Source organism: Coregonus lavaretus (assembly GCF_964263955.1).
Source record: "Coregonus lavaretus genome assembly, contig: HAP1_SCAFFOLD_514, whole genome shotgun sequence".
Lineage (NCBI taxonomy): Eukaryota > Metazoa > Chordata > Actinopteri > Salmoniformes > Salmonidae > Coregonus > Coregonus lavaretus.
In genome coordinates, this window is record NW_028156187.1 from 78,781 (window position 1) to 93,246 (window position 14,466).

Genomic DNA, 14,466 nt, shown 5'->3' on the forward strand with positions numbered 1-14,466 from the left:
GGGTAACTAAATTAGTAGCTAACTGTCGTTGCAGTGTGGTAGCATCTGCCGAGAAATGTTCCTAAAGTTTTTCACTCGTTGGCCTCTGTCTCATAGCTAACTAACTAGCCTCTAGCTATTTATTTAAGTTGCCATAAAGTGATAGCTAGGCTAGCGAACTATATAAACTAGCCTGTATTCGGCAGAAAAACGTTTATCTTGTCATTTGCCGTGGTAGCCTAACGTTGTATCAAGAACAGTAGTGATACTTAGAACAGTGAATAAGTATTTTTGCGGGTCAATAGAACACAATTCTCACCAATTGCTTAAGTAAAAGTCTGAAGAATAACTACAACGTCTGAAGAATACAAGAAAAGGTACATAATTTGGTGAATGCACTCTTTTGAAGCTGATATGATGCATTCATATAAATCACATCCACAACCATTATGGATGTGATGGATATAATAACGCTGAAAATGGATACTGACAGCGAAAAGAGAAATCAATTATAGATCATATAACCTTAAGGAAAGTTAGTTTTGCAGAGAAAGTTAGGTGTAGGGCGTTCAAGTCACTGCTGTAGTCTAGAATGTAGAGAAAAACAGGGCAATTCAAGATGATGCTACGAAATTAATGTCAAAACGTCGTTTTCTTTGCCCTATGTCATTAGACATTATATAAATGTATCATTAGATTGTTCTCAACAATATTATAACCTTCATGTACTTGACAGTGTTGATTAAATAAAAACGTTAATTTGCTGTGACCGTTGCTAGTTTAAACGGCACCGCTCTTGCTTGTATCTCTTTCATATTTGGTGTTTCCGCTGGTTGGACCAATCAAAATCAACTTGATACCATCGTCATTTTCACCTTCAGATACTTCGCTTTATTGCCTATAACCGCGGTCAATCTACGTTGAGAGGGGCCATCGCTATGGCGATTTAAAGGGAAAGACACGATACACAATGAAAACAGGAACAGCTCGTCTTCGCGGAGGGTGGATATTGAAATTCAGTCTGTTAGCTTTGTAAATACATAATAATATAATAAATTATATTATTATTATAAATACATATATATTTAGTCCCCATTTTTAGTTTTGTATTCAGCGGATTTCATTTAGAAAAATACCATGTTTTCACTCAGGAACCTGCAGCCGCTAGCTAGCTAGCTTGTCAGTTGACGTTCGAAGTTAGCGCCGTTCTGCCGCGGAGCAGCGTCATAGAGTTCTATTGAGCAGCGACCTCTTTTTCATCGTGCCTGTGATGACATTCCATTCACTCTAAACCTGCTAAATTCTCAGAGTAAATCGTCGGTAACGTTTGAACCATATATGGTAGAGACATGTGGTTTGGACTATTGTTTTTCTGACTGAATTGAATGGACATATTTGTATACACCTTGAATGAAATAATCATTTTATGGGTAAACACCCTATAAGGTGCATGTTTTACAAGAATGTTACATTGCCTGTCCCAGTCACCCTCTACCATTACAAGGCTATAAAAGTCGCAAATAAAACTCAAGACTTCAATTTGATCTATTGCTTCATTAACATGTGAACTTCATAACAAACACTGTGGGGCAGCTCTGTGAGCCTGTTACAAAAGCCACGAAATATGACTGTCTGAAATGCCTGATTTAAGACGTGCAAATTCATGCAATTTCTTACATACACTGGTAAAATACAGTCTACACTCCAACATATAGATCTCAGGGATAATTAGCAACATGGTGTCATTTGGAAATTACTAACTTTATTTCTGTACGCTCGGGTTGACTTCCCCAGGGACTTGGCCACAGACGACGTCTCCTTTTCTGAATTTGGTCCCGTTTGGTCCCGTTCTTCCCCCAGCGCCTCTGCGTCTTTTGGTTCCTCCACTGCGGCTGGGGTCTGCAGCTCTATGGCAGGTTGTTCAGCGGAGAGACGTCATGAACTACGGCTTGGTGGAGGAGTTTGTCACCACCACCTGTTGTGTTGGACATAGTCCCAGATCTGATGAGTTACAGAGAGAAAGTCCAACTCATCATGGGTCTGAGAGCACAGGTGAGAGATGGGGGCTGATGGGAGGAGAGTGTAGAGGAGGGAGGAGACTCAGGAGAACCCCTTGTTTCAACACCGGGGGTGAGGTAACTTCATTAGATGCATGTAGTTGTTTGGTTATAATCTGGGTAATTCTATATGAAATAATTAGCCTGTGAACTAGGCTGTACCACATTGTATTGCTATAGAAATTGGTATAGTCCCATTTAAAAAGTATTCTCCCACTTGCACAGTTTTCATATTTTCTGAAACATGATGCATCCACCACCATGCTTGAAATGGCTCCATAGGAAAAGGCTAATCTCAGCTGCAGTCAATACGCTGGTTTTGTTTGCTGGCGCACCCACCAGTATAATTTGATTGAATTCTTTTTTAAAAATCAAACTTTTAATCCATCAGCTGGTTCTGGAGTTCTGTCGCTCAGAACACCTAGCCGACTCTGATACCATCCAGCCACGCTCAGAACACCTAGCCGACTCTGATACCATCCAGCCACGCTCAGAACACCTAGCCGACTCTGATACCATCCAGCCACGCTCAGAACACCTAGCCGACTCTGATACCATCCAGCCACACCTGAACAGGATGAGGACCTGTATCATCACTCGTAGAGACAACAAGGTGAGTGCCGCTCAGTGACATTGTAACTCTGCTGGTATTATTTGTAGTGGTTGATAGAGATAGAAAGACTGCTCGTCTTTGCATCTGTGCCATGATGGCTTCTGTGACAGCATGGGCAGCGCCATTGAGGGCTATCTCCATTTTAAAGTAGTCCATTTTCTTCTTAGTACAAAGCTAATATTGGTGATTTACCTCCTCCTGCAGTGCTGGAGTCCTGAACCAAATTGTGTGTCAGAGTGCCCACAAGATGGCAGTGATATATGCTTAAGCCATTGACAAACCATAGGCAACCCATTTAGAAGAAGAAGACAACGCTCTGATCATCGGCTGATGGCTCCCAACCCATAGGAATCCCCACCCAGTGGACAACTTTATAATGGTGGAAGCTCTCAATGGTATTTATCCATGATGAAAATGGGTTAGTCCCGTGTAGCTCAGTTGGTAGAGCATGGCGGTTGCAACGCCAGGGTTGTGGGTTCGATTCCCACGGGGGATTAGTATGAAAATGTATGCACTCACTTAACTGTAAGTCGCTCTGGATAAGAGCGTCTGCTAAACGACTGAAATGTTATATCCATCCAGAGCCTTCTTTTTACCTCTATGGTTTTCAAATCATTACAGCAGTCTCAACCCCTCGGGGGAAAAAAGGTTTGTGATAACCAGTGATGTAGTGGTAAAAATAAATAGGTGGGGAAACGCTGATCCCCGTTCAGTGAGTAAGGTAACTACACTTTCAATGCATTTTCCGACAAAAGTTGGGTAAACGCTGGCGCAAAATAAGAAAGGTACGTCAATGGCGTTCACACAGCTTGCGTTGTCACGTGCTCTGGTTAACCAGGCAAGGTGTTATAGATGCTGGCTCTTTTGATTTATTCACTGTGCTATCCTCCATACTTGCTGTAGATTTCTGATCCTGAGGTGGAGGCATCAGAATCCCAACTTCCTGAAGCTGATTCAAACACGGCTGGAAGACCCAGTTGAGAGAGAGAGAGAAGGCTTCTTTCAGGTCAGTGACTAAGTAGCTGCTGGTGACGAGGAGGTGGTGAACAAGAGGAGGATAATAACTCCAAGGGGTTGAATGCTTTGACAAGGTAGTGTTCAATGTTTACATTCAACAGACCTATTCTCTACTTGTTGTTTCTTAGAAGGTTTTTCCGGAGGAATTCGGCCCAAAGGATCACTCCGCACTGCAGACTCTGGGGTGGGAGTTCCTCTCCAGGCTGGAGAAGCTGCTTCCAACACCAACCCTTCAACAGGTACCACCATAACGTCTTACTACCATCATCAAATCAATTCGAATTTTATTTGTCACCTGCGCCGAATACAACAGGTGTAGACCTTACCGTGAAATGCTTACTTACAAGCCCTAAACCAACAATGCAGTTTTAAGAAAATAGAGTTAAGAAAATATTTACTAAATAAACAAAAGTCTTTTTTTTTTAATTACACAATAAAATAACAATACGTTTTGGAGGCAATATTGCCAGCAATGGTTGCTGCAAAACCTTTCCATTGAAAATGAGCAATTTTTTATAATCTGGGAAATCTGGCCAATTTCTAGGAATCCTCCATTCAGAGCGCAGGTATTGGTCATGTGATCAGTCTGACGTTGTAAAATATTTTGGAAAGCATGGCGGAGGTTTTTGAGCTGAAGTGAGAGAAAAACAACTCCCATTTTGGAGTGAAATGTTGACTATTCACGTCTCAAATGTTTCCTCACTACACTATTTGATCATGATACGTTAATACATATATAGTGTTTTCAGTTTGTCATGTTTAACTGACAAAAATGTCCACGCTGGGGCGAATGCTAATCGATTAGGATGCTAATTGAATCCCATGTATAGTCAATGGTACAAACTGGCTCAATTAGCCTGCTAACTAGCCACATAGATTGTTAGCTAGCTATAGCCATTTACATTTAGTTTTAGTGTACACTACCAGTCAAAAGTTTGGACACACCTACTCATTCAAGGGTTTCTTCTTTATTTTTACTATTTTCTACATTGTAGAATAATAGTGAAGAGATCAAACTATGAAATAACACATGGAATTATGTATTAACCAAAAAAGTGTTAAACAAATCAAAATATATTTTATATTTGAGATTCTTCAAAGTAGCCACCCTTTGCCTTGATGACAGCTTTGCACACTCTTGGCAAAAACGTTTAATAGTTTAAAAAGTTGTATATAAGCACACTATTCCAGACCAGTCTACATGTTTTAAAGTTTGAATGGCCTTTCTAGCTTAAACGGTGTAAGAGGAGTAGTGATCCAAATAATAATTACAAGGCAGAAATAAGTTGCACATTATTTAAAGTGTGGCTGCTGAAGCAAGACACATTAATACAACCGTGTTTCTCCAGGACGCTGACAATGTGCCTGAACAGTATAAAACGCATAATGGTATAGAATAAAATGTCTTTATGCATCTATTCATCCAATGAATGGACATTTTGCATATCCTACAATGTAAAAAAAAATAGTAAAAATAAAGAATGAGTAGGTGTGTCCAAACTTTTGACTGGTAGTGTACACTAAAACAAAATGTAAATGGATATAGCTAGCTAACAATCTATAGGGCTAGTTAGCTGGCTAATTGAGCCAGTTTGTACCATTGACTATACATGGGATTCGATTAGCTTGCTAATCGATTAGCATTCGCCCCAGCGTGGACATTTTTGTCAGTTAAATATGACAAACTGAAAACAGTATATATGTGTTAACGTATCATGATCAAATATTGTAGTGAGGAAACATTTGAGACGTGAATAGTCAACATTTCACTCCAAAATGGGAGTAGTTTTTCTCTCACTTCAGCTCAAAAACCTCCGCCATGTTTTCCAAAATATTTTACAACGTCAGGCTGATCACATGACCAATATCTGTGCTCTGATTGGAGGATTCCTAGAAATTGGCCAGATTCCCCAGATTATAAAAAGTTGCTCATTTTCAATGGAAAGGTTTTGCAGCAACCATTGCTGGCAATATTGCCTCCAAAAATTGCTAGTGTATCATCAGCTAAATCTTCTCTGCTATTTAAATTTGAAATCGGAACACAAATAACTTCTACCAATCAAGAGGTACTGCTGTTTTAGTAACTGCATCAACTACATTTCCTCTGACGGCCTCCCGAGTGGCGCAGCGGTCTAAGGTACTGCGCTGCAGTGTTGCGGCGTCACTTCAGCCTGGGTTCGATCCCAGGCTGTGTCACAACCGACCGTGACCGGGAGTCCCATAGGGCGTCGTCCAGGTTAGGGAAGGGTTTGGCCGGGGGGGGGGGGCTTTACTTGGCTCATCGCGCTCTAGCGACTCCTTGTGGCGGGCCGGGCGCCTGCAGGCTGACTTCGGTCGTCAGTTGAACAGTGTTTCCTCCGACACATTGATGCGGCTGGCTTCTGGGTTAAGAGAGCGGGTGTTAAGATGCGCAGCTTGGCGGGTCGTTTTTCGGAGGACACATTACTCGACCTTCGCCTCTCCCGAGCCCGTTGGGGAGTTGCAGCGATGTGACAAGATTGTAATAACGAAATTGGGGAGAAAAAGGGGGTAAAAATTACACACAAAAAATAAAAATACATAACTGAAATGTTTACCACTTTCTCAACAAGTTAGAAAAAAACTTAGAGGGTATGAAATAGTGGTGTACTTCTCTGCCATTCAAGTCTGAAATCAGAACAGAAATATCTACTACCAATCAAGTCTCTCCTCACCCTTTCATCCCTTCATCCATTAGGCAGGCATCTATCCATTTACTTATCCATTCTATTTATTTATCTAGCTTCCAGTCATAACTTTAATAACCTGTCTATCCCCTAGCATATGTCATATAATACTACTGCTACTTTCTTTTGTTCTTTATTTCTGTCTTTCGTTTATCCAATAATATATATTTATTTATTTATAATCTGCTAAAATCTGTCTAACCCTGCATCTTTATTAGGCCATCTTTTCTGACAACATTGAATTATCAAGAGCCAGATGCACCATCAATCATGTTTTTCTCCCTAAATAATAGTTTAACTTTAAAACGTGTAGACTGGTCTGGAATAGTTTGATAACATTTATACTTTTGGAACTATTAAACCTTTTGTCCTTAAAAAAACCTCATCCACTTTAATGGGATTTCTTCAACATTCTAATGTAAATGTCTCATTGTTGAAAACTCCCAGACTTCCAACATTCTATTCACTGTAAACAATGTAACTTTTGCCACTAATCAGCTACTTTCACCACTTTCCCAACAAGTTAGCCAAAAACTTAGAGCGTACAACATCTTAGGGCTGGTTTATACTTGGTCTAACAACGTGTTTGTAGACAATTAGAATTCGACAAGTGTCGTTGGTCAAAACAACATTTAATTTATACTCCAGTGGAATGTCTGTAGACAGTCGCAGCGAAAATTGAACTTTCACCCTGTTTCAGCGTCTTTTGTCATGGTTACCAGAAACGAGAGTGCACACGTTCTAAAAATCTCTGTTAGAATGCCCTGCTTTTATTTCGTCACATTATTTTGATCTTGTTGTAATTTATCTTCCTGTAATAATGAATACAAATTAGCTAAGGTTAAGACGTTGTCAGCTATGCTCTGGTCATTCTTTTAACTGGGTAGTCAGCTAGCTAACAAGCTAGAAACAAGCCAAAACATTGCTTTTAGTTGCCTGGCTTGCTAGATTGACATACAGTGGGGGAAAAAAGTATTTTGTCAGCCACCAATTGTGCAAGTTCTCCCACTTAAAAAGATGAGAGAGGCCTGTAATTTTCATCATAAGTACACGTCAACTATGACAGACAAATTGAGAAAAGAAAATCCAGAAAATCACATTGTAGGATTTTTAATGAATTTATTTGCAAATTATGGTGGAAAATAAGTATTTGGTCACCTACAAACAAGCAATATTTCTGGCTCTCACAGACCTGTAACTTCTTCTTTAAGAGGCTCCTCTGTCCTCCACTCGTTACCTGTATTAATGGCACCTGTTTGAACTTGTTATCAGTATAAAAGACACCTGTCCACAACCTCAAACAGTCACACTCCAAACTCCACTATGGCCAAGACCAAAGAGCTGTCAAAGGACACCAGAAACTAAATTGTAGACCTGCACCAGGCTGGGAAGACTGAATCTGCAATAGGTAAGCTGCTTGGTTTGAAGAAATCAACTGTGGGAGCAATTATTAGGAAATGAAAGACATACAAGACCACTGATAATCTCCCTCGATCTGGGGCTCCACGCAAGATCTCACCCGTGGGGTCAAAATGATCACAAGAACGGTGAGCAAAAATCCCAGAACCACACGGGGGACCTAGTGAATGACCTGCAGAGAGCTGGGACCAAAGTAACAAAGCCTACCATCAGTAACACACTACGCCGCCAGGGACTCAAATCCTGCAGTGCCAGACGTGTCCCCCTGCTTAAGCCAGTACATGTCCAGGCCCGTCTGAAGTTTGCTAGAGTGCATTTGGATGATCCAGAAGAGGATTGGGAGAATGTCATATGATCAGATGAAACCAAAATAGAACTTTTTGGTAAAAACTCAACTCGTCGTGTTTGGAGGACAAAGAATGCTGAGTTGCATCCAAAGAACACCATACCTACTGTGAAGCATGGGGGTGGAAACATCATGCTTTGGGGCTGTTTTTCTGCAAAGGGACCAGGACGACTGATCCGTGTAAAGGAAAGAATGAATGGGGCCATGTATCGTGAGATTTTGAGTGAAAACCTCCCATCAGCAAGGGCATTGAAGATGAAACGTGGCTGGGTCTTTCAGCATGACAATGATCCCAAACACACCGCCCGGGCAACGAAGGAGTGGCTTCGTAAGAAGCATTTCAAGGTCCTGGAGTGGCCTAGCCAGTCTCCAGATCTCAACCCCATAGAAAATCTTTGGAGGGAGTTGAAAGTCTGTGTTGCCCAGCGACAGCCCCAAAACATCACTGCTCTATAGGAGATCTGCATGGAGGAATGGGCCAAAATACCAGCAACAGTGTGTGAAAACCTTGTGAAGACTTACAGAAAACGTTTGACCTGTGTCATTGCCAACAAAGGGTATATAACAAAGTATTGAGAAACTTTTGTTATTGACCAAATACTTATTTTCCACCATAATTTGCAAATCAATTCATTAAAAATCCTACAATGGGATTTTCTGGAATTTTTTTCAAATTTTGTCTGTCATAGTTGACGTGTACCTATGATGAAAATTACAGGCCTCTCTCATCTTTTTAAGTGGGAGAACTTGCACAATTGGTGGCTGACTAAATACTTTTTTCCCCCACTGTAATAAAGATCCAATGCAGCTGTTTTTATCTCAATAATCAAATCATTTCTGGTTAACAAATAAGTACCTTACTGTGATTGTTTTCAATTCAAATGGTCAAAAAGAAACAAATTGCTTCTCAGCAAAGAGCAATTTCTCAAGCTAGAATTTTGCTAGGACTGTCTGGGAGTGGTCTAAGTGGGGAGGGGAAAACTGAAAACTAGCTGTTATTGGCAGAGAAGTTTGGAACTCTTTCTTATTGGTCTATTAACTAACGTACCTTCTGGTGATGTCACCAGGCAGGGCAAAACTCCATCCCACCAAAACAGAGATTTCAGGCGGTCTTTTCAAACAGCTCTAACACTTAAAGGTATTATCATAATTTTCACAATTTCACAGTATTATTCCAACCTCATAGTGTGGAAATATATATAAAACACAGGACAATCACATGAAACCCCATTTACTATATTGCAGATTGCACCTTTAATAAGATACTTTGGTGAAGATAGATATGATGGGGTAGAAGCTCTCAAAAGTTCTGTTTTGCTGTCCTCTTGTTTAGGTTCAGAACCAGAAGCTTTTTATGCACTTATTTTCATTTGTCAAAATGTCCGTTTCTGGTCACATGGTTCTCTTCTTCTCCGCTGTCATTGGGTTAATCTACAGTAGCTTGGTTCCTAGTTCTGCTTTAACTACTAGAGGGTTTTTAAAACTGACCAGACTTACATTAGCCTTGGACATGGTGTGGCCAAAGCCACGTTTCATTCTTCATGAGTAACTGTAACTATAGAAAACCAAAAGAAGGCAAGCTATTCAAACCATGCAGGAGCTTCTCAACTAATCCATATTGCACACTAGAAATGCAACGATTGACCAACGTGCAGACATTTGAAAACAGTTACATTTTCAATTTGGCTAACACAACAAAAATGTTGTCTGCTGGTTGTTCTTGCATGGGGCATGTAGTGTCGGAGAGCCATTGTCTTTACACCACTCAGAGGGGAGTCAATTCCTTTTCAATTCAGTCAATTCATGAAGCCCCTCAATATTTATTGGAAAGGAGCATCAAGATCACTGTGCACTTTCACTACCGTGTGAAGTTCATCATCATTTATTTAATCTAGTCTAATAAACTGCATGCTTTACCGACCAATCGTATTGGTAGGACCACGCAACACGTCATCGCGTGACTCCAAGTTTACTTCGATATGATGGTTATTATATCAATATTTGCGCATAAAAGCAATTCCACCGACATTTCTCGCATAATTCATTTTGCCAACAAAAAAAAGATCCCACCTTGTCTAGAGTATTTTGTTTTGTCAACATTTGGAAAGTTTACGGACACATTTTCTGTTGCCATCAGGCCTGTCCATTTTTTGGTAGCACTTCATTTTAAGGGGTGCTTATTACAGCGTAACTACATGTGTAATTACACTGTAACAAGTATTGTAGTTAACCTCTTAAGGATCAGACCCTTTTTTTAAATGTTCGCCTAAAATGACATACCCAAATCTAACTGCCTGTAGCTCAGGACCTGAAGCAATGATATGCATATATTCTTGATACCACTTTAAAGGAAACACTTTGAAGTTTGTGGAAATTTGAAATTAATGTAGGAGAATAACCCATTAGATCTGGTAAAAGATAACAAAAAAAATGTGTTTTCTATTTATTTATTTTTTCAACATCTTTGAAATGCAAGAGAAAGGCCACAATATAATATTGCAGTTTAGGCGCAATTTAGATTTTGGCCACTAGATGGAAGCAGTGTGCGCGCAAAGTTTCAGATTGATCCAGGGAAGCATTGCAATACTGGACTATTTTGTATCAAGTCTGCCCAAATGTTCCGCATTGGTCAATTGATACATTTTCAAGTACATAACTATAGAGAACATACAAAAATGATATGGTAATACAAAATGTAAGTTTACACACTCCCAGGAATGTCATACATGATGGATCATTAGCTTATACACTAACTTTCACACATCTAGATGGCCGAGTGGGGTGGTTGTGGAGCCAGAGACAGCAAGGGTTCAAACTGTAGAACCCAGTTCCTATATTTGAATATAAAAATGGATTTTATCTCTGGGACCCTCAGGATGACAAATCAGAGCAAGATTACTGAATGTACATTATTTACCTTCAGAGGCGACTATCAAACCGGTTGCCGTGATACGTTTTGTGTTGTTGTGCGCTCTCCTCAAACAATAGCATGGTATTTTTTCACTGTAATAGCTACTGTAAATTGGACAGTGCAGTTAGATTAACAAGAATTTAAGCTTTCTGCCCATATAAGACATGTCTATGTCCTGGAAAGTTTGCTGTTACTTACAACAGTCATGCTAATCACATTAGCGCACATTAGCTCAACCGTCCCGTATACGAGACACCGATCCCGTAGAGGTTAACAGTAACAACCAATAGTTAGTGTAATATCAACATGTACCTGGTGGTAATTGCGGTCTGTAATTACAAAGGTGTAACAACGAATGCTTGTTACAAATGGGTTTCCACTAAATTCACCAACTTTGTTTTTGTTTGTTCTCAGCTGATTCAGTAACAACTGTCACAAAGGTCGTGACCCCTCGTGGACGCTCTTGGTGTCCGAGAGATTTTGTTCAATGGGCTCTAATTACTTACCCATGAAATGTGCACTGTTGAAAATATATATCTCCACTCAATGTTAATGCTAGCACTCGCCACCAAAATAAAGTAACCATCTGGGTTAACTTGGTCATCCCAGATCAGGAAAAACACACTGTTTCAAAGCATAGTACATTTACATTTTAGTCATTTAGCAGACGCTCTTATCCAGAGCGACTTACAGGAGCAATTAGGGTTAAGTGCCTTGCTCAAGGGCACATCGACAGATTTTTCACCTAGTCGGTGACGCTACAGACGTTTTTGTGAGAAGACAGATTTTCGGGATGTCTCATGGTCTGACAAACACCTCTGTAGCTCAGCCACCTTCCACCACAGATGCGGAAGGCCAACATAGGCTGTTGCGGTGGATTGAGACGCAGCCCATGCAGATATCTGTAGCTTAAACTGACAGATTTTTATGGGAATTGTTTTATTATGTAACTTAGATCAGGGTTTTCCAAACTTGGTCCTCATCATCAAGCTTTGATGATTATTTGAATCAGCTGTGTAGTGCTAGGGCAAAAACCAAAACATGCACCTGGGTAGAATTTTGTTTTTGTTTTGAATAAAGATGTGCTAAAGTGCCAAAATTCAGCATTTTGACCCTCCGTGCACCCTCTGTGACTGATTTTAACCCACACGTCTCCAAGTTTTTACCATCATTGTAAAACCCTAGTTATTTTGTTGTTTTGAATTTCTGAAGATTAATATTTATTTAATGTGATTAGTGATTCATTTTAAGGTAAAAAAAAAAAAAAAAAAGGTCCCTTGTGCTAAGGTCAACCCTGTTACGTGAACTGAACTCTCGTCTTAATATGGTGAAACTATTCCTTGAAAAAAAATAATTCAAAATAAGCATTTAACATTATGTAATAGTCAAATCATAGTGTAAAAGCAGGTGAGCTGGTTCTACACTTTTTTGGCATTTTCTGGTGTTTAGTGGTGGAAAACTGAGTGGGTTGAGCATAACACTTCAACCCTGTTACTCATAGATAGACAGGCTAGAAATGTTTTAATTAAAATAAAATAAAAACAGGGAGGGGCTTGCATTCAATTGCCCCTCCCTGTTTAACACAACAAGCTTCCATTACCCCTGTCAGGAGGGGATTTATGGCTGATTTAAGATGAAATCATTAACCCTGTTACTTTATTTGGCACTTATTTTTTTATTTAACCTCTTGAGATGGGAAAACGTGTTTTTTATTAAGTTGAACATGTGCTCTTTATGACTAAATGTTAAAATTAGGTGAAATCTAGTTTTTTCCCCACATCTCAAAAGGCACCGAATTGGTGGAACGACCCTTATGAGTTTATTTCAGAAATGTTTCAGGACCTCTGTGACACGAGATGGCGACACGGACCTAAAATAACTTTCGCATTGCATATAGATGGACTATCGAAGAAGAAGCAACGCGGAGTCCGGAACGGGACAGCTAAGGTAGCATGCATTTACAGGCATCTAAATTTCACATTCCTCTATACCTACCGATTGAATACATTATAAAGTCAGGTTATTGTATTGTTCCCAAACAGATCGTTGAAACATGGTGTTGAAGCGTCTTCTATCCGCTATGCTCAACAAAGCGCAAGTGGTGGAAAAACTGGCCGAGTTGCGACCTATACGACGGGCCGCACAGCTCACCGTTTATGCCTTGATGAAGGCAAAAATTGCCGGAAAAGATGCGACAACCAAACTGCTGAAGTTCAAAACAGTTCGCCAGATACAACATGAGGCGTCGGGACTGCCTAAAAACGTCGGGGAGATGGGGAGAAAAGCCGGAAGACTCCGGGATTCTTTAGTAAAGGATGTGAAAGACGGCATAAGGGACGCTTCGAAACAAGTTAAAGACAAGGACAAATGATGCTGTGTTAAAGAACTGAAACCAAATAGCCTACAATTAGGCCTTAAAATATACTGTCATTCCGGTCTCCTTTAGCTCTCAAAAACGCCATTCTGACTAGTATTCTGCCAGAAGCAGAAACGATGACGTCACGTGCGTATGGTAATAGCGAACCTTCAAAATAAAAGCCCGGAATTTCAAAACATTGCAACTGGGATAATTAATTAAAAAATATATTACAAGATATTACATTATAATCAATGTCCATTTTTGTGATTATAAGTAAATACAAGGAGTACTTTATGGAAACAATTACAAACATGCTTCAAAAACATTTAAGACCACTATCGAAAAATACAATGTCCAGATTGGTATATTCACAATATTGGGCTGTAGAGAAAAAATGATTCTGTGTTGAAGTTAAAGGGGATTGGGATTACTCAATAGGGTCTGTAGAATCTATATATGGTGTTATTTCTTGGGGGACTGGGGTCTAAATACCCAGCAGCACTTTCTACTCCACCCACTTGGTTCCAATGCAGGCCTAGACCATATATCATATACATTTGTCATTTAGCAGTTGCTCTTATCCAGAGAGACTTACAGTAGTGAGTGCATACGTTTCCATAGGCTACATGTGGGAATCGAACCCACAACCCTGGCGTTGCAAGCGCCATGCTCTACCAACTGAGCCACACGTATTAGATTCTACAGACCCTACTAAGTGATTCCAACCGCACTTTTGACTTCGGCACATGGAATATTTTTTTCCCTCTAGAAGCCAATATGTAGTTTCTAGTCCTAATAGTCTATTAAATTGGGACCAATGGAGCAGAAAGGGCTTCTGGGTATTTAGTCCTCAGTCCCCCATGAAGTAACGCCATATATACCAGTGGGGTGCGAAATTATTGACACCCTTGTTAAAGATGAGCAATGATGACTGTATAAAATAAATAATTCAAATACTGAGCTGTATTGTATGCTTAAAACATTTGGGAAATGATATTATGTTATACTAATACAATTGCTCAGGAGAAAGAGATTTTCATTTAACAAGTAATCATTAAAA

The 14,466-nt window shown here is 39.9% G+C and overlaps 1 long non-coding RNA gene across 1 annotated transcript; it reads left to right on the top strand.

Moving 5' to 3' along the window:
* The first annotated feature begins 12,951 nt into the window (after positions 1-12,951).
* LOC311126680 lies at positions 12,952-14,364 on the top strand. Its single transcript, XR_014613059.1, has 2 exons — positions 12,952-12,994; positions 13,090-14,364. It is a non-coding gene; the product is annotated as an uncharacterized lncRNA (long non-coding RNA).
* Positions 14,365-14,466: the final 102 nt, after the last annotated feature.